The sequence below is a fragment of the Protomyctophum bolini genome (assembly GCF_963924005.1).
Source record: "Protomyctophum bolini genome assembly, chromosome: 16".
NCBI classification, from domain to species: Eukaryota; Metazoa; Chordata; class Actinopteri; order Myctophiformes; family Myctophidae; genus Protomyctophum; species Protomyctophum bolini.
In genome coordinates, this window is record NC_137877.1 from 28,277,976 (window position 1) to 28,285,597 (window position 7,622).

At 40.7% G+C, this 7,622-nt stretch overlaps 2 protein-coding genes across 2 annotated transcripts in view; both read right to left on the reverse strand.

The window, feature by feature from the left end:
• Positions 1 to 7,382, reverse strand: part of b3galt1b (UDP-Gal:betaGlcNAc beta 1,3-galactosyltransferase, polypeptide 1b) — a 52,638-nt gene extending 45,256 nt beyond the window's left edge. The window contains exon 1 of the mRNA XM_080785153.1: positions 7,279 to 7,382. The gene's annotated coding sequence lies outside the window, so the exon portion shown is untranslated. The remainder of the gene's footprint in view (positions 1 to 7,278) is intronic.
• Positions 1 to 7,622, reverse strand: part of LOC308331277 (CASP8 and FADD-like apoptosis regulator) — a 265,394-nt gene that overhangs the window by 183,427 nt on the left and 74,345 nt on the right. The gene's annotated exons all lie outside the window — the stretch shown is intronic.

Below are 7,622 nucleotides of genomic sequence, written 5' to 3' on the forward strand. Positions count from 1 at the left end.
CAAGTGGACCCTATTTTCTTTCTTACACAAAGAAATCATGCCACGAAACAGTCAACAGTCAACTCACTACCTCTCTTACTATTACTAGGCTTGCATGTTGGTAGCCCTGTTTGGAACCTCAGTCTCCATGATAGCTCCGAGATGAGGTTCCGCTGCATATAGGGTCCCGGCAGAGGTTGAGTCCGGCAAAGGTCAGTGAAAATGACCCTTTTCGCAACATTGTATCCAAAAAGTAAAGGTAGTCCGAGAAACCTACAGATGTTTGCAAAATAGTCAGCCAGTACTGCCCCCCGGCTACAATTGGAAAACATGGCACTAGGCTGACTAAATAAGCAGTTTACATTTTAAACGCTTGTTTCAAACCATAAAAGGGACAACAGACATGACATCTAATATGATCTAATATGCCCATAGAATGCCTCCTACCGTAGCATATTAAAGTAAAGTATTAAATGTAAAGTAACAAAAGTCTCCATTTAAATCCCTACAATCCTGTACAAGCTTTAGCAGCTTGCAGAGATTTACATGAATATGTCTGAAAACACTGTACCATTCAGCACACAAGGGTTGCATGGACAGCATATCTAAATGCAACCATAAAGAACCAAGCCTTCAAAACATCTTTTGTCATCTTAAAATCCGCAGCAATGAGCCAGTATGCTTACTGTATGTCTGCATATTCATTCAGACTTTTGTAACCGTTAGTGTTAGCCCAAGGTCAGAGGTTCCATATGAAGTGCACTGGGTGTCTTTGTTACAGCAGTGAAAGAATTGGAGGGTGGGGAGTCGGGGACGAATCCAGATGAAACCTCAAAATACACGCTCTGCCTGTCAAATACTGTTTTAGTCAATTCCATATAAACTGTAACATGCAAACTGCATTGCTATTGCACTGGCACTATCAGTGTAGTATACACTTACATGTTTGATATCTGCTGCGAAGATATGTGTAGGTGGCAAAATGGCTAAATAAAGGATACGCATGAAGTCAAGATGTATCCACAAACAGCCAAGACGTTTAGAAGCAACATTGAACAACACTGGGTATACAGTACCGGTAGGTGTTTTTTTTCAATTTCTTCAACTGTTCTTAAATGGAATCAGTAATGCTTTCTACTAATGATAGTGACTTCAAGTAGCCAAATAGATTGATATGTAAATCAGGCAAAACAATTACATGATACATACAGTATGCTAGAGATCTTATACATATTACTTTATAGGCATATACACCAGTAAGACCCCCTGAGGGCGAGAAGCGACCTCGCCCTAAAGGGAGAGGTCACATGCACGCATCCGCCTGGGTGACGGTGACGGCACATGGGCAAGCACTGGTGCTTTGGCATGGGGGTCAGATCAACATATGGAATGAATTCTGTAGTGGCCAAATGTGGAGAATGTCTTGAGTGTACAGGATTTGATGAGGTCAGATCAACATATCGTTGCTGTCGTGAGGAAATCTCCCAACTACATTTTTAGGTTTTAGATGTTTTTGCATAAATCTGTGCTATTGAACACCCTCTACGTCTGTGTGTTGTTTCGGAAATATTGAACCAATGTAAAGTAGTTAAAAATGCTTTGGATAAAATCTATTAACTCCATTTGACCCTCAAACTGTCTGCTAAAGCAGCTAACTCCACCACCTCTCCCCCTCTCATGGAAGTCATTGACAATTTGACAATATATAAAGTCACAACACCAACTTTGATTTTGTTTGACTTTTCTGAAAAATTTATATTTTAAATTTCCTGAAAAATGAACATTTTGGAATTAGGTGGTTTCTTCCTGACAGCAGAGATATGGAATGTCAGAACAGGTCAACTCCATATGAGATGGGTGGCAGTGGGGGCAGTGTCTTGAGTGTACAGGGTTTGATGAAGGCCCAGGCCTTAATTTTCAGGCCTGTTGAGAATTCTAGTTTTCGGCTGCCGGACAACGCTTACACTAATAACGTTGGGGCGGGCCCGTCTAGAGTTTGAATGGACAGGTATCAGTCAAAAGGGAGACTTCGAAGAGGAAGGACGGGTGGGGAGGGATCAACATATTAATTAGGTCCACTCCATATAAGGAGATCAAAGGGTTTGAGGTCACAGTAGAGTTGCAGGCCGGCTCCATATATGCAGATCTAGGTGTTGGTCTAGTCTTCTCCATGTCTTCATATATTGAGACGACCATATTTGGAGCGTGTCACGAGGGGTGATGGACTGACAACAATATATGGAGGCGTGACCTCCATATATTGTTTTGCAGGTTTTCATAGTAATCTGCGACCTATGGTCACAATTTTATATTAGCAGCTATTCTGAGATCTACATTATTAATAAGAAATATTGCCTATTATGTTATATTAACTGTTCGTTGTGGATTGTTATACCAGGCCCACGTGTATGCATATCATATCTATGAATATTATTCATAGACTTCCACGGTCAAAAAAGCTTGGTATTGGGTCTTGGTTCTACAGCATGGTTTAGCTTACAGTAGCTGCTGTTAAAATGTTTAAATCCTGGCAATACAGTGAGAGACAAGTGATGTCAGTGTCATTTTTAGAAGTAACGATTGAGAGACAGAATAGTATGGTAGGCTACTATAGACGCCTTAACAGACGACGTCACACTGATAAGCAACAGCATGCGCACGCATACTGGCAGCTGCAGCCCATCAAGTATAATTTATGCTTCGTCCCGCGATGGTGTCGCGCACGCAGACCTCTACGCTCACAACAGTCGCATATATCAGCTGTTCTCTGTGCGCAATACTGTTGCGCTTTGAAGCATAAATGTCTCCTAGGGTGCATCTCACTAGCCAACACACAAGAGGAAGTTGAATGAACTGAAACCAGTGCTCCCCAAAACAACAGGTTTGGAGATCTGTTGGGAATTGATTACATGAAACAGTCACGTGTGCCCAGTCCCAATGTTGAATTGGTCTATTGGTGTGGATAATATGGATTTGGAATGAAATCTACACAGAGGGCTTCAATGAGTACAATGTGTGATTGTATTAATGTATCCATTTGTAAGAGTGTACAAATGAAATCAACTGCATTTTAACTTCAACTATATTCATCAGGTGTAATAAAATAAAAGTGGGAGAAATTATTTGTTGTACAATCACCCATCACCATTTGCAGTTTCAAGAAAGTGAGAAAGAATAGATAAGGGAATAGCAATGGAATGAGGCATTTCAAATAGCAGCAGATACAATCCAAATGTGACACAGTCAAAGTGTAATCATGCCAGTACAGCAGAAACGGGGCACACCTGCAGTCATGTACTCATTGTACTGTATACGCATAATACGCAGAAAATAGTATGAAAATAAATACCATTGCAGTATTTGCTATTCAAAAGCTATGTTTGGCTTGGTGATATAATTTAACAAGGGAACGATACTGTTCCCTTGTTAAATTATATCACCAAGCCACTTGCAAGAATATAATGTGCAAAGAAACAAGAAACATTTTGGCGAATTTTGGCATAATGACAATGAACTGTTTTTGTTGGTTTATTTTACTGAGCAGGTATTTCAACTTATAGGCCAGAAGAAGGTAAATTTGACTTTTGAAATTGCTCCATTTAGGGACATTTCTGTGGTATTATGTGGCAAACGTTTTGGATAAACAAGAAATTACTTGACTGTCAGACTTGCCAGCAATGCAACTGCATTGTTGTAGTTACAGTCAGACCTTCAGTTGGAACATCAGCTCTGAAAAGCCATATCCACAACAATGACCATGCAAACAGACATTGAAAAGCGAATAAATCATTCAGGGAAGCACAATTTGGCTATAGATTCAGTCCTTATTCAGACATGGCCTTTTGAATACAGTGCACGCACTGCAGTGTACTACTGCACTGCCCTAAACCCAAAGACAGTATACAATACTAGGAGGCAGCATAGAAATAGCTTTTTTGCAGAGTAAGGGCCATGTTAAATAATGTCTAGAACATTATGAAACTTTGCTATTGTACTGGGGAATTTAATATGAAAAACTGTTTATGAAAACAAACAAGGTTTAAGGCAATTGAATATGAGATTGATCAGACACAAGCACTGGACATGGAATACCACAACACAAGGATGGAAAGTTACTTCTTTCTACTAAACACTTAAATGAAAAACTTAGTGGACATACTGAAGGGCCACTAACTCATTAAAGCATGGATCCTACCCTGGATAACACAGAAGAACTTCTGAAAAGGAAGTGGGATTTGGGCTGTACAGTAGCCTAATAGTCTTGGGTTTAACAAACCACAATAAGAAGGTAATATATCACAAGTGGGGAGGGGTGGTAGAGGCTTAAAAATCATCTCTGAAATATCTAGGCCGGGCATTGCCCAAGAGCAAAAGAAGAGAGCAAGCCAATTCTATTGCAGCAGAGGATAAGAAGTAGGGAAACCATCCCTTGTGTAGACAGAGAAAATGACTTTCAACAAGTTAAGCAATCTTCATAAGCGATCTGTACATTTTGGGGAATGACAAACATCTGTCTGTCTGCTTTTTTTATTGTTTAAATGATAAGAATAAAAATTGCATCTGGGTCTGCAGTTCTATTGCAGAATGATTGGTTTATTTATTTGTCTTGCTACACTTTGATAGAGCAGCTGGATGTAATCAGTTTGTTGGAAAGGCACTGCCTATTTTATATGACCCCTTATCAACTGGTCAATATTATTAAATACTTTTTCAAAGAAAACATGTTTTCCATGTTGTACTATTATACATGTTAGAAGGTTAATAGTGGAATAATCAAAATGTAAGTGTAGGATAGCAGTTTAGAAATTAGTAAAACTCATATACAGTACAGTACAGTACAGTACAGTACAGTACAGTAGAGGGACCCCCAGACGGTAACTGTCATTTCTTAACCCCCTGGGCACGTTCCTGGGGGTCTGGAGAGGGACCCCCACACGCTAACTTGGTCATTTCTCAACTGTTTAAGACGCAGGTGGCTCGCCGGAACCGGGCAGGCACCCTGGGCTCGTTCCTGTGTGTCTGGAAGTTCTGGGGACCCCCCGGGGACCCCCACAAGGAGTTGCACCACTCACTTCACACAGGTGTGATTTTATATTCATAACCAGCCGAATGGCACATAGTTTCAACATTTTACAGTATACGTTACTTTGGAGGCATTGGGGTAGTTAGTGCAGGGGTAAAGTTCCTGCCCAACACCGTGGAGAGAACATAACTATGTTTACGGGTGGGAAGCCTTCTGTCGCTGCATTATCAACTCCTACAGGTTGGTCTGTGCTGCTCAGCAGAGAGTGGAACTGGGAGGGTTAATGGTGTTCCTCTGCATGCATTATGCCCTCCTAGTGAAACTACTCATTGTCAGCTGAAATTGGCTGTATATCAGAGGACATGTGGTTATAGCTACACCATTTTTTTCTAACTTGCTACTGCAAGGAAGAAACTAGTGGCGGCGCACTCACTTGCAGCGGCTCAGACACCCTTCATTTCATTGTCTAAGTATATACTCTGTACAGTGACAATAAATTGAATCTATCTAAAAAAAACATCCCCAAACCAATGAGTAGGGGTCAGCACTCGGCAGTGACGGGTACAATTAAAAACAGATAAAAACGTAGGCTTGTTTTTATTCTCTGCTTCACCTCTTTCACCTTGTGTTATTCTCATGTATTTATTAAAAAGAAAGGTCCAACAGACATGGGTGGATATAATATTGATGACATAAAAATGCTGATCATAAGCCCTGCAGCACAACCAGCGCAACAATACTGACAAGACAAATACACTACTGTAGGCTACTTAAAGCATGGCTTGAGAGGCGTTACACTACACCAGACTAATCACACCTTGCAGCAAATGTGATTAGTGGAGGTAGAGCCTGGGGAAGGCAGTAAGCACAGAGATTGCATGACAGTAAGCACAAGCACTTGTCCTATCAAGCCAATAGGATGCACAGATTCTCTTCATGTGGCAGAATGTGAACCAGGATTAGCATTTGATCTGGATAATGATCTAAAAGACCCTCACAAGGAAATGTAGTTACGGTATTGTAGTTATTGTTCACTTGAGGACGGGGTGGCTACATTTCAGGCAGTAAGCATAAATTTGATATCAGTAGGAGCCTAGGATAAATGTTTTGCGCTCTGACAAGCCTCTGGCTTTGTCTATGTGATATACTCAGACAACAATGACAACAATTTCCTCATACAGAATAAAGCCAATTTTCATACAAAGGCCTTGATCAGAATTAATGTATTGTCACACTCTGAAATCTCTATGATTTCCATGATACCCATATATTAAGCATTTTCTCATTTTTAAAATGAGGCAAAAAACTAAACTTTATCCAATGTCTTTGATGTGGTGAAATATCTAGTATATATTTGCTTACTTAACTGCAATCACTTAAGCTTACATATTGTACAGCTGAAACTATTTATCTCACTCAATCAAAAGTCATAATTTATATTCCAGAATACTGTTCTTTTCCAAATGGATGCCAAACCTTGCAGCTTAAAGTCATACTTCTTTAGATGCTTTAGGTTCTTCAATATAGCTATATAGCTTTTTTTTTTTTTTACAAATGAATATGCAGACATTTGAGCGTTAGCCTATACTTCTAGCCAAATTTTTTAGATTCTCGTAGAGGTTTAGAATCGAAAAAAACCTCTACGAGAATCTACATTTTTGGGCTACTATACTTCCATGCATGCACATTACAAGTAACATAGTCCAAAGAAAAAAATATCAGCCTGTATTATCAATAGCCGGCTATGGGATATTTTTTTATATCCTATGCACTTATTTACACATTTTGAGCACCTGCCATTGATGGGAACTTTGTGTTTAGACTACACGTCGATCTGCCCTGCCCCGCCAGCCCCGTTACCTATCTGTCCTGGACGAACAGATAGCCTAGTCACTGTATAATGCCAATAATGAGCCCTTCCCATCAATATAACATAGACATCACTGTTTGCCTAGAGCTGAAATAACATCCGAACTTGAAACACAAAGAACTAAAACCAGGTAAGCGATATACCTATACATATAGGCTAGTGGAAATGAAATATAGAGAACAGCAGGATAAGCTACTGAGGGGCAGTCGGAAGTGGGATATGGGGATATACGCAGGGCAGGGGGCTGAATGTCTGAGGAGCGCAGGACGGACAACATTCTGAGAAAACTCGCCAACGCGCCCAGAAGTGGATCCTACATGTTCTCACACCAGACGCTAGTCACCACCGCCGGTACAAACAGCGTGTCAGAGAAATAAGGAACGGTTGTTAATGTTGGTGCGCTTACCTTTCTCTGTAGGGTCTCCATCCCATTCAGACTTGTGGTGCTGATGAAACGCGGCTCGTGTCTGCTTCAGCATCCTAAAAGCGCTATTTGACTGGAGAAAACATGATAGTAGAACCACCGAGCTGACGCAAGGCTTGAAAAGAGAGATGCTTCCAATCAGAGTGTAATCCGATGGATTCTCAACCAATCCGCTTTCAGGAAACAATAAACGCTGCACCGCATGCAGGGTAGCAAGGTAGATTGAGGCTGTGGGAGAATCTCTCCCCCCCCCCCCCCATATAAACGGACTGGTAATTAAAGTAAACTAACCAAATGATCCGTTAGGCTAGGCCTATACTGCCTAT